The sequence below is a fragment of the Trichosurus vulpecula genome, chromosome 7 (assembly GCF_011100635.1).
Source record: "Trichosurus vulpecula isolate mTriVul1 chromosome 7, mTriVul1.pri, whole genome shotgun sequence".
In the NCBI taxonomy this organism is placed as follows: domain Eukaryota; kingdom Metazoa; phylum Chordata; class Mammalia; order Diprotodontia; family Phalangeridae; genus Trichosurus; species Trichosurus vulpecula.
In genome coordinates this window covers 9,144,661-9,157,511 of record NC_050579.1, presented here as the reverse complement: position 1 = coordinate 9,157,511, position 12,851 = coordinate 9,144,661, and the positions used below count along the sequence as shown (strand labels likewise).

General features: G+C 41.1%; 1 pseudogene; it reads left to right on the top strand.

The window, feature by feature from the left end:
• The first annotated feature begins 1,597 nt into the window (after nt 1-1,597).
• LOC118856507 lies at nt 1,598-12,452 on the top strand (annotated as a pseudogene).
• Nucleotides 12,453-12,851: the final 399 nt, after the last annotated feature.

The following is a 12,851-nucleotide window of genomic DNA, read 5'->3' as shown; positions in this document are numbered from 1 at the left end:
CAAGGTCTATTGCAGCTCCAAGGCTGGCACCTCTGCATCATTCCACCACCTGGCCTCCCACCACAAGCACTGTCTCTTCTTCAAATTCACATCCTTTCTCTGTGTCTTCAGCTTTTCTTACACAATAACAAACAAGCCAACTCACTCATCTTCCCAGTTCCTCTTGGGCTTGTACTGGGAATTATCTCTCCCCACAGTTTGTCAAGTCCTCATAGACATAAAGAGCCAGAACACAAGGTCTGTCCCAGACTCCATTGGTAAAAGCCCACATGGTCTCACCCTCTCCTTCACAGACCCTTCCTCACAGGTCATAGCTCCAGCATCCACCTTGGCCCTACCTGCATGGAAACGGACTTTGCCTCAAGCCATTTCCTCTAAGCCTTTGTGTCTCATTTAGAAGCATGATTCTGAGATAAGCTCCGTCCCCTTCAGCAGTTTGCCTTCCAAAGTGGCATAGGACTTGAGAACCCCTAGGTCCCCCTGCCTTTTCAGTGGATGGTATGAGTTACCTAGGGAAGGCACCAAATTTCTTTGGAGGTAGTAACAACTCAGGAACCACTCACCCAATTGAGTTAGGCACAGATTGACTTATTAGTTTGACCCTTGACAGACTATTTGACAGGATGGATTAATGATCAGTTAAGGCTTAGGATCCCTGCTGAGCTTCACCACAACTCTCACAAGTCAGGTCTCAGCAACTAAATAGCCTGTGGTTCCCAAATAAGTTGCTAAGGAAAGTAACTTTAAGGGGTTAACAATCTCACTTTGATCCAACGTACAAATATCATTCACTTAGTTCAGGAGGAGAAGCCAGCACCCTGGACTTCAGAGCAAACACAAACAAATGTCAAACATACACAACATAAACAGACTAGATCACAATTCATAGTTACCAGGAAAGCCTCAACATCTGGGTTCACAAGCTGGAGGTCTCTTAAAATGGCTGCCCATAGTTCCATGCCACTCTTCTAGTGACTGAGAGCCCCAGGAGAAGATGCCAACCTCTTGAGTTTATATATTCTGTTCAGGGTCAAAGGATGTCACCACATGCAACTCACCTGTGTAACCAAAAAGTTTCATACACCTAGGACTCAAACCAAGGTGGCTTAAAAGCCTCTGGCATCACAAACATGTCACTCAAACCCTTGCAAACCAGGCCTTCCTTTGAGGCAAGGAGGTCATTGAAGACTCCTAATTTAATCAAAGAAACAAAGGCCAGACTCATCAAGGGCACTTGGTTAAATAAGTACTAAAAGAGAAAACAGTAAAAAAGTCCCACCTTAATTGCCAATACTGATGGTCAGAGAGAATGCTTGGCAGGTGAAGAGTCATGTGTGAAGACCCAGCAAAGAGGCCAGCCCAGCAGCCTCAAAGTGTAGGTGGCAGAGAAAAAGTATAAGATGATAAGGAAGGTGAGGGGGAGGGGTGATTCTGCAAACTGTCCTGCTACAGAGACATCCTCTGTCTCTCTTTATATGTGTGCCAGCAAAGGGGCCCCTGCCTGTGTTTATGCATGGGCATATGTGTCTGAGCTTGGGGTTCTGTGTGCATGTGTGCATGGCATACCAAGGCAGTGTCTGTGTTGGTGCTCATAAAGATGTCTGTGAGGTATGTGTCTGCTTCCTGTGTTTAACTACTTATGTGTACTTATGTCTATGTGTGCCTCTGTGTGTGTGCACATGTGCGTGTTGTACTAGAGCAGTGTCTGTGCTGGTGCTAGTGAGGATGGCTGTGAGGTGTGCGTCTAATTACATGTGTACACTTATGTCTATGTGTGCCTCTGTGTGTGTGCACGCCTGCATCTGGCTGTGCATTTGCCTGTGCTTGTCATCTTCAGCAGCTGAGCACATCTAGAAATGATTTCAGGAGGAGGGAGGCCGAGTAAGATTCCAAGCACAGTAAAGGGCAGATGTTTCTTTTAATGTCTTCAGCAAAAAAAGAAAGGAAGAGCAAGGGCTGGTCTGGTTAGTCTCTCATCCCTGGCAAAGCCAACCGGGCATTGTGACATGGTAGGCAGAGCAAATCCTGCCTCAGACACTTACTCGCTGCATGACCATTGGAAAGTAACTTACCCCTTTCTCTCAGCCTCAGTTTCCTCATCTGCAAGATGGGAGCAGAAGCTGGACTCAACCTGGAAGGACTTTATCAGTTCTGAATCATGAAGCCTATAAACACCTTCCATGGTGAGAGAGGGGAGAGTTTGCCAGAGTTGCGCACCAAACCATAGGGTCACAGATGGGGAAGAGACCTTGCCAATAGTCAAGTTAGTGAGGGTTGGATCAGGAGTCAAAGATCTCAGTGTAAATGAAATCCTCTGACTTATTCAATCCAGGTCTCTTTTCTACTCCACTGTTAGCTCTGCCAGCTCCCCATCTTTATCCTACCCCTTGTCACCTCATCTTTACTGGCTACCCGCCTGGGAGCCCAGATTATGATTTCTAGGGAGAGATACCTTTAGACTCAAAAGTCTGGTTCTATGTAGGTGTGGCAATCCTGCCAGCAGGAAGACTTCCCAAGTCCAACTTGCTGAACATCCATCCTCCTGCACCTAGGGCAGAGTTCAAAGGAATAAGGAAATGGAATAACCGACATGGAGTATAAGCATTAAAATGGAGTTGGAGCCAATTAAAATCATATGTAATTCTGGGCTCAACTTTAGCCCAAAGTCCTTTGAGTTGTTAGAAAGGTTCCACATTCTGCTGAAGCAGTGACTGAAACCATTGCTAGGGACACCTGCTGGTAGGCTACCTAACCTTCTGTATTTGCACAAATGGGCCCAGCTCCCACCTGAATAGAGCCATCAAGAGTGGGGAATGGCTAAATTCTTAGGATTGGGGAAATAGATACAGTGTTACAGACAGGAAGATCTGTATTATGAAGGCAGAATTTATGATTTCAAAGAGAATCATATATATGTCTGAAAGGTTCGAAACCGCAGGATATAAGGAATTCTCTAGGTAGAAGGCAGAAGAATTAAAGCATGTATTTAAGCTCTAAAGTAACAGACCCATGAACCAGCGTCCCCATTTTGATATTTTGATCAAAAGCTCCCAGGCCCAATAGGTCCGCCTCACAAGAATAACCAGGAGGCCACAGAGAAGCATGATGGTATAAAGCAAAATCATATACATGCTTCCCCTCTATGGTAAGAAGATTACCCACTGGCCTCAAGTCCTTGCTCAGCACTCCTCGGTCCACATGTGGGTCAGCTCTGCTACCGGCAGCTCCTGCTTCAGCTTTGGCTGTAGCTGTCTCTGGCTCCAACAGAAAAAGGATCTTCAAGCTGTCTTCTCTCCTCTTATAGAGTTTTTGACATCATCAAGCCTCACCTGAATGACCAGAGCCAATTGGTTCTTGAGTTGGCCCCTCCCCTTAGGACTCTGGGAGGTTCACATCCACGTAGATTAGGTTAACACCCAATAGGGCATGGCTCTGGAGTTAACACCTCCCCTTAGCCAGACCCATGAATCATCACAAAGAGGAGGACTTAAACCCACGTGGTCTAAAAGCCTCACTATTCCAGACATATAAACTAGGCCCTCCCTGGAGTTAGCCTTACCTTGGACCCCAAGAGCCCAGCATAAGCCAGTAAGGCTTAATGAAATAAACTGAGTTACTCAAAGAAAACAAAGGTCATTTTGCCTATCGACACAAGATCCTAGAGCAGATTGAATCCACCTCACCCCCATTTTACAGATGAGGAAACTGAGCCCCAGAGCCAGCCGAATGACTCTTTGAAGGCCAGTATAACGCAGTTTAGTTCAAAGGAGGCTGTCTTTGGTGTTGGCTAACTGAGCAAAGATCCAAAGTTTGTTCCTTACTCCTTGTGTGTCCTTCATCAAATCACTTTTGCCTTTGTAGCCCTCAGTTTCCTCTTCCATGATATTTCAACAAAAAGTTGAATCAGAAGGAAAAAAAATGTGAATTAGACACAAGCCCCAGCAAGCTTTCCTGAAAGAGCTAAAGAATGATTTTTAAAAGCAAATATGAGTGATAGAGGAAAAAAGTAGGCAAATAAATGAAAGCAAAGAAAGAAAATTATGAAAAGACAATAGATTGATAAAGAAAAAACGGAGGGGGGAATACTGAAGAAAATAAAACCTTAAAATACAGAACTGGCCAAATGGAAAAAGACATACAAAAATTCACTGATGAAAATAAGTCCTTAAAAATTAGAATGGAGCAAGTGGAAGCTAATGACTTCATGAGACATCAAGGAACAATATGATAAAGTTTTTTAAAAAGTAGAAGAAAATGTGAAATATTTCATCAGAAAATAACTGACCTGGAAAATAGATCAAGGAGAGATACTTTAAGAATTATTGGAATTCTACCTGAAAGCCATGATCAAAGAAAGAGCCTAGACACAATATTTCAAAAAAACAGAAAGTGAAACTATCCTGATATCCTAGAACCAGAAGATAAAAAAGAAATGGAAAGAATCTACTGATCATCACCTGAAAGAGATCCCAAAATGAAAACTCCTAGGAATATTATAGCCCAATTCCAGAGCTCCCAGGCAAAAGAGAAAATGCTTTAAGCAACAAGAAAGAAACCACTCACTCAAATATCATGGAGCCATAGTCAAGATTCAGCAGCTATCACATTAAAGCAGCACAGAGCTTGGAATATGATATTCCAGAAGGCAAAAGAGCTGGGATTACAACCAAGAATAACCTACCCAGAAACACCAAGTATAAGCCTTGGGGGAGGGGAGGCAAGAATGGACACTTAATGAAATAGATGACTTTTTAACATTCCTGATGAAAAGATCTAGAGCTGAAAAGAAAATATAACTTTCAAATACAAGACTCAAGAGAAGCATAAAAAGATTAACATGACAGTGAAATCATAAAGGACTCAATAAAATTAAACTTACAAAGTCCCTAATTTATAAAAAGGTCCCTAAGTGTAGCCTAGTGAAGAGAGCTGCCTCCAGGGCCAGGAAGACATGGGTTCAAGCACAGTCTCTGATCCCTTTGTTTCACAGCCAAAGAAAAACAAATTTTACTAAAGATTTGCCATATTGGGTAGACTCTTAGGGAGCCTGAGCATTTGTGATGCCAATGCCAGTGGGCCAGATCAATCCGAGCTGAGCTAGATAGAATCTGAGCAACAGTTTATGATCCCTTCCGGACATGTGACCCTGGTCACCACTCAGCACTCCAGAAAATTTTTTTGAGATGCTAAATTGCAGGAAGCACCTTCTTCTTGTCCCCAGAACTGATAATAATGGCCGAGACATGGCCTGACCAGGACAACCTCCTCTAGTTGGCTGACCACCTTCTGCATCCTAGACATCATGGCAGTGTCACTTTTAAGGCATCCTAAAGATTGCATTAGCTTTTGGGCTACCATAAGGCACTGTGGATTCACAGAGAAACTTCAGTCCATTTGGAGGTCCAGATTTTTTCTCAATAGAACAGTTGTCCAGACACAGCTCCCATGCTATAGTGGAAAGAACATTGGATTGGTTGTGAGAATATTGTTGAGATTCTAATCCTGGCCCTACCCTTCACGATCTGAAGGACTGATGTAGCTCACTTAACTTTTCTGGGCCTCAGCTGGCTTATCTTTAAGATGAGGACATTGGAGTAGATGGCCAGTAGGTCCTCTGCTAACTCTATATAATGATGATTCAACAATCATCTGATGTGAGACATATGAAAGTGATTACCTGGGCCCAAGAGCAAGACTTTATATTTGTCCCTTTTTGGTTTTATTTCATTAGATTTGGCCTAATTCTCAAGCCTGTCGAGACAGGTTTGAATGCTCATCTTATCATCCAGAGTGTTAGGTGTCCTTCCTGACTCTGTAATTGGGAGCCTGACAAAGTGCGCTATCTATGCGTTTCCCTAAGTCACTAATAGAAATGTGAACCAGCATAGGGCACCCACAGATCACAGGACACTTCCTGAAGATGCCTTCCTGTCTTGTCATTGAACCAAGGATGAGTGTGCATTGGGTCCAACCATTTAACCAGTTCCAAATCCACCTAACTGTATTGCTGTCTATCTAGCTGTGATCTCTGCATCTTTCCTAGGAGAATAACCAGAGATACTCAGTCTAACACTTTGCTAGCCTCCAGGTAAATGACAGCCACTGAATTTTCTAACCTAGCAGGCTAATAACCTTGTCAAGAAAGGCAGTGGGGTTACTCTGGCTTGACCTGCTTCTGATAAGTCATTCTGACTCCTTGAGTCAACTGCCTCCATTTTTAGATCTTCATTAACCCCAGAATTTTGCTAGAAATTGAAGGCTAGAGTGTATAAACTCTGTATTCTTCCATTTTATACCCATCTTTGGCCTTCTGGCATCTCTCCTATTCTCTTTGACCTCTTCAGGACCACAGGCCATGAATGGCTCAGCAATCACATGTCAAGGCTTTTGGTGCCCCAACAGGAGAGGTCATTTGAACTTGGTGGCTTGAATTCATTAAAGGTGCTTCTTAAGCTGCCCTCTTATCCTCTTCCTATTTTCCGGGGACATTCGTTCCTTATTGGAATATCCACTCTGTCTATCCTTTTCAGGCACTCATGGAGGCCACACAGCACATGGAAAACACTCTGACTCTGAAATTAGAGGAGCTGCCTTCTGTGAGCCAATTCTCCCTCCTGGGCTTGTCCTAACCATGTGTCTCTGTTCCAATCCCTTTACCTCTGGAGGCTTCTGTTTCCTATCCCTGTAAAATGAGGGGGTTAGACAAGATGGCATCTGAGGTCCCTGACAGCTGTCACTTTAGGATCTTATGGGAATTATAATGACTAAGCAGCACAAGAATCTAGAGAAAAAAATACCCAGAAACAAAAGAGGAAATGGAAACAGCAAATTTTTGTTAGCATAGTATTAAAGGTGGTGCACAGATTTTTAAAGCAAACCCTGAATAACAAATTTACAGTTTTATCATCCCCTTGCCCTATTATTTGTGTATGGGGTATAATATGACTTAGGCTGCAGAATGTAGTGGAGAATCCACTTCCCTCGGAGACAGGATGACTGGGGGTCAAGTCTTGCCTCTAACACATTGTGGCTGTGTGATGCCAGGCTAATCACTTAACCTCTCAGCATTCTAGGCAGATTGCTAAGACTGAAAGTTGTAGAGAAGGTGCCAACCTTCATTCATAAAGGGGACTTCCTCACTTGGGATTGCCTCAAACCAATGAAATGCCAGGTCTAGCCCCTAGTTTCAAATTGTGGACTTAAACACATGCGCTTATGGCTGGTAAGATTAAGATAAGCATTCTTAACTTCATCTGTATCCTGAACTCCTTTCAAAGACTGCTGACATTTATGGACCCCCTTCTCAAAATCATGCTTTTAAATGCATGAAATAAAGGTGGGGCCATGATGGCCATGTGAAAACAGTGTCTTACAGGAGTTTTCTCTCAAATTCTGTCAGATACCTCTAAAAAAGTGAAGCTGAGCAGATTTTAGAGAGTTAGCAACCAGTAGCGCACTGAATGTGGCAAATTTCCAAGGCAGGAGAGGCCGCAGGGTTGACAGGACAGATCTCTAGGCTGGGAGAGTGCCTAGAGCGTGGAGCTGCACCAGACCACACCAAAGCTGAAGCAGCTGCGGAACTCAGCCAGCAATCCATGCTGGGCGAACCCTGGGCACAAAACTGGTGGAGATTTCCAAGCCTCCCAACACAGGAAAGGAATCTGTTGGACCTATGGGAGGCAGCAGTGCAGTGTCTGCAGCTGTGAGGACAACTACTCTGGAGGCTTGCAGCCCACAGTCTAAAAGTTTGAAACTCACCTTCTTGAACTTCTGGGAGGCATAATGACCAGGAAAACAGCTCTCATCCCTTCCTTCCTCACCTAGATAATAAGGCCTTGGGAGAAATACTGACATAGAGGAGCCAGAAGTGGGGCTTCAGTAGCCAAACAACAGAAGTTCCTGAGCCCCAGGAGGGTGGAGCCAGCAAGGATCACCACCAGAAACCCAGAGGAGCCTTCGCACAGCTAGGAGAAGTGGCAGACATCAGTAGAGACAATGGTTGAGACCACCCATGCCCTAGCACAGCAATATGGGAAGAGGAGACCTCCAGCAACCAGACCACCCCCTACACACCTCATGAAACCAGAGGCCATAGCACACAAAGCCAGTACCTAAGCCCACAATTCCCAGAACAAGAAGCCTGGCATAGAGCCCCCGACCCCAAGAAGAAGGAATCCACTTTAAAGCCATGAAAAAGTTAACCAACATGAAGAAGCACTCAAGAAAACAAAGGACCATTGAATCTTTATGGAGAGAGGGAAGATCAAACTACCAATTTGGAGGAGGACAGCATTGACACTATATCAACATCTGAGACCTCAAAAGCAAATGTAAACTGGTCTCAAGATCATAAAGCATTCCTGAAAGAGCTCAAGGAGTATTCTAAGAACCAGATTAGAGAGGTAAAAGAAAAAAAAGGAAAAAAAATCACTGAGAACAAATCTTTGAAAAGTAAAATTGGAGAAATGGCTAAGGAGATTCAGAATCTAATTAGAGAGAATGATGCCCTGAAAAGTAAAATTAACCAAATGGAAAAGGAGGCTCAGAAGAAAAAAGAACATAACAATTCATTAAAAATTAGAATTGAGCAAGCAGAAGCTAATGACTCTATGAGGCATCAAGAATCAATCAAACAAAATCTAAAGAATGAAAAAATAGAAGCAAACGCGAAATATCTGATTGGAAAAACAACTGACTTGGAAAATAGATCCAGGAGAGAAAATCTAAGAATTACTGGCCTACCTGAAAGCTATGATGAAAAAAGGAGCCTGGACAGTATCTTCCATGAAATCCTCAAGCATAACTGCTCCGAGGTTCTAGAACCAGAGGGTAAAATAGTCATTGAAAGAATCCACCAATCATCGCCCCCTCCTGAAAGAGATCCCAAATGGAAAACTCCAAGAAATATTATAGCCAAATTCCAGAATTATCAGGTCAAGGTGAAAATACTGCAAGCAGCCAGAAAGAAACAATTGAAATATTGCAGAACTACTCCTAGTCAAGATCACGTAGGATCTTCCAGCTTCTACATTAAAAGACAGGAGAAATTGGAATATGATATTCTGAAAGGCAAAGGAGCTTGGACTACAACCAAGGATCAACTACACAGCAAAACTGAGCATAATTTTTAAGGCAAGGAGACGGACATTCAATGAAATAAGGGAATTCCAGACTTTCCTGATGAAAAGGCCAGAGGTCCACGGAAAATTTGATCTTCAAATACAAAACTCAAGAGAGACATTAAAATGTAAACAGTGGGAAAAACCTTGTTAATCAATAAGGGAAAAATTGTTTAAATCCTTATATAGGATTATATATATTATATATATGATATATATAATATATATCATATATATATAATATATATATCGGTCTTGAGAAAAGTACAGTTATTTTGAAAATTGAAAGGGATATAATGGACTGTGGGTGTCAGTATAAAATAACTGATATAAAGATAAAAAACATAATTAAGGGGTGCAAAGGGATTGTTCTGGGAGAAGTGGTAAGGAGGAGGTAGAAAAGGGTAAATTAGACCTCATGAAGAGGCACAAAAACATTATAGCAGAAGGAAAGAAGAGTAGAAGAAGAGTAGTATATGAGCTTTACTCTCATCATATTTGGTTCAAGAAGAGAATAATATACTCTGATGAGTATAGAAATCAAACTTGTGCTACAGGCAGTAGGAGCGGAAAGGGGAAAGAAAAGGGGGGTGGTCAGAAGGGAGGGAAGAAGTAGCAAGGGGAAAAGGGTAAGATAAGGGAGGGAGATCAAGAGGGGTACACTGAGAAAAGCAGTGGTCAAGAGCAAAACTCTTTTGTGGAGTGGAAGGGAGAAGGGAGAAATAAAAGCATAAACGTGGAGGGGGGAATAGGATGGAGAAAAAGAAACAGTAATCATTACTGTGAATGTGAATGGGATGAACTCTCCCATAAAACAGAGGCATATAGCACAATGGATTAAAAAAACCATAATCCCACAATACATTGTTTACAAGAAACACATTTGAAACAGGTGGATACACACAGGGTGAATGTAAAAGGCTGGAGTAGAACATAATGTGCTTCAGCTGAAGTGAAAAAAAAAAAACAAGGGTAGCAAACCTAATCTCAGACAAAGCAAAAGCAAAGATAGATTTAATTAAAAGAGATAGGAAGGACACTATATCCTGCTAAAAGGCATCATAGAAAATGAAGCAATATCATTATTTAACATAAATGCATCAAGTGGAATAGCATGCAATTTCCTAGAGGAGAAGTTAAGGGAGTTACAGGAAAAAGTAGACAGCAAAACCATACTAGTGATGGTCCTCAACCTCCCCTTCTCTGAACCTGATGAATCTAACCTCAAAATAGACAAGAAAGAAGTTGAGGAGGCGAATAGAATTTTAGAAGAGGCAGATATGATAGACCTCTGGAGAAAACTGAATGGGGATAAAAAGAAATATACCTTTTTCTCGGCAGTACATGGCACATACACAAAAACTGGCCATGTACTAGGGCATAAAAACCTCTCAATCCAGTGCAGATAGGCAGACATCGTCAATGCGTCCTTCTCAGATCATGACTGAATAAAAATTATTTGTAATAAAGGACCATGGAAAGATCAACTAAAAACTAAATGGAAACTCAATGATCTAATCCTAAAGAATGAGTGGGCCAAAGAACAGATCAGAGAAACAATTAATAACTTCATTCAAGAGAATGACAATAATGAGACAACATACCAAAATTTATGGGATGCAGCAAAAGCAATTCTTAGGGGAAGATTTATATCTCTAAATGCTTACACGAATAAAATAGATAAAAAGGAGATCAACGAATTGGCCATATAACTGAAAAAGCTAGAAAAAGAACAAATTGAAAATCCCCAAATAGATACCAAATTGGAAATATTGAAAACCAAAGGAGAGATTAATAAAAGTGAAATCCAGAAAATTACTGATGTAATAAATAAAGCTAAGAGCTGGTTTTATGAAAAAAAAAACCAAAAAAACTGATAAACCTTTGGTCAATTTTATTAAAAAAAAGAAGAAAACAAAATTACCAGTATCAAAAATGAAAAGGGTGAAACCACCGCCAAGGAAGAGGAAATTAAAACAATAATTAGGAATTATTTTGCCCAATTGTATGCCCATAAATATGACAATCTGAGGGAAATGGATGAATATTTATGAAAATATAAATTGCCCAGGTTAACAGAAGATTAAAAATAAATTGAGCAAGCCCTCAATGAACTCCCTAGGAAAAAAATCTCCATGGCCAGATGGTTTTACATGTGAATTCTATCAAACGTTTAAAGAACAATTAATTCCCATACTTTATAGAGTATTTGAGATAATATGTGAAGAAGGTGTCCTACAAAATTCTTTTTAAGACACAAATATGGGAGACAAGCTGAACCGTGTGGAGCTGATCCTAGACGAGCTGACCGAAGGCTATGGAGACCAGATGATAATCTTGAAGATCTGGATGAGGCAAATCCATTTTCCTTTAAAGAATTTCTGAAAACCAAGAACCTTGGACTGTCCAAAGAAGAAACAACCAATGCTAGAATTTACACCAAGGAATCTACAATACATACATTAGGACTTGAAAATAATTCCCCAACTTCTAAAGCTGTAGGATATGGTTTAGAATATGAGGAACCTTTTTCCCAAGATCCAACTGGTGCTGGAGATTTGTTAGATGAAGATGAAGATGATGACTGGAGTGGGACTTATCGGCCATCTGCCGTGGAACAAACTCATGCTTCCAGAGTTGCTACTGGCACATCACCATATAATACATATATTTCCTTTTTTACCAACCCATCTGAACTGTCAGGCATTGAGTCTCCTGCTCCGTAGACCTTAAATGATAGTGACTCATGTTTCTCCTACATCTCAAGTGAACAACACAAACAAACCATTTGATGCTCATGGAGAATACTTGGGAGATAGGCATTTTCAGTCACTGCAGATAAGCTATGAAGCACTTAAAGAAGAAAACTGTAAGCTAAGAAGAAAAATTAATGAGATTCAGAACTTCTCTGAATCTCAGACAGAAATGGTAAGAACACTTGAGCGGAAATTGGAAGCAAAAATGATAAAAGAGGAAAGCAACTATCATGATCTCGAATTGGTGGTACAACAAATGGAACAGAATCTCGAATTAATGACTAAGGGGGCTATGAAGGGAGAAAATCAAGTTGCAAAACTGAAGCAGGAAATAAATATGCTCCAGCCTCAGCTTACTAATTATAAGAGAGACAATGAAGCCCTGTGATCTAATCAGTGTGCCAATTTGACAGTAGTTAAGCAAAACACTGATACTGCCTTGCAAAATCTCCGAGTCGTCATGAACAACGCACATGCTTCGATAAAGCAGTTGCTTTCTGGAGCTGAAACATCGAATCTTGTTGCTGAAATCCTTAAATCCATAGACAGAATTTCTGAAATTAAAGAAGAGCCTTGACAAACTGCTGAAATGTCTTCTAACTTAAAGGTATGTTTAAATGCCGAAATCACTTTTTGCTTTACTTGGGGAATACAATTGTGTCTTTAAATATACAGTCATCTTCCTCAGTACTCATCATGAAATACAAATTTCATGACATAAAACAGGGTTATTAGCCTTAAAAACTCAGTTGGGTAGCAACTGTTGGACTTGAGGTGGGTCTGAAGTTTATATAAACTCTTTTAGGTGAACTGTCATATTTCACAAACTCTAATAAACAAAGACTCTCTTACCAACAGTTGAAAAAGGGGAAAATTAATCTGTTTTTAGGGAATTTTCTAAACATGAAGATGAGTTCTGAAATAAGTATTGCTTTCTACTGTCTGTTATGGCATTTCCTGGATATTAATTGCAAGA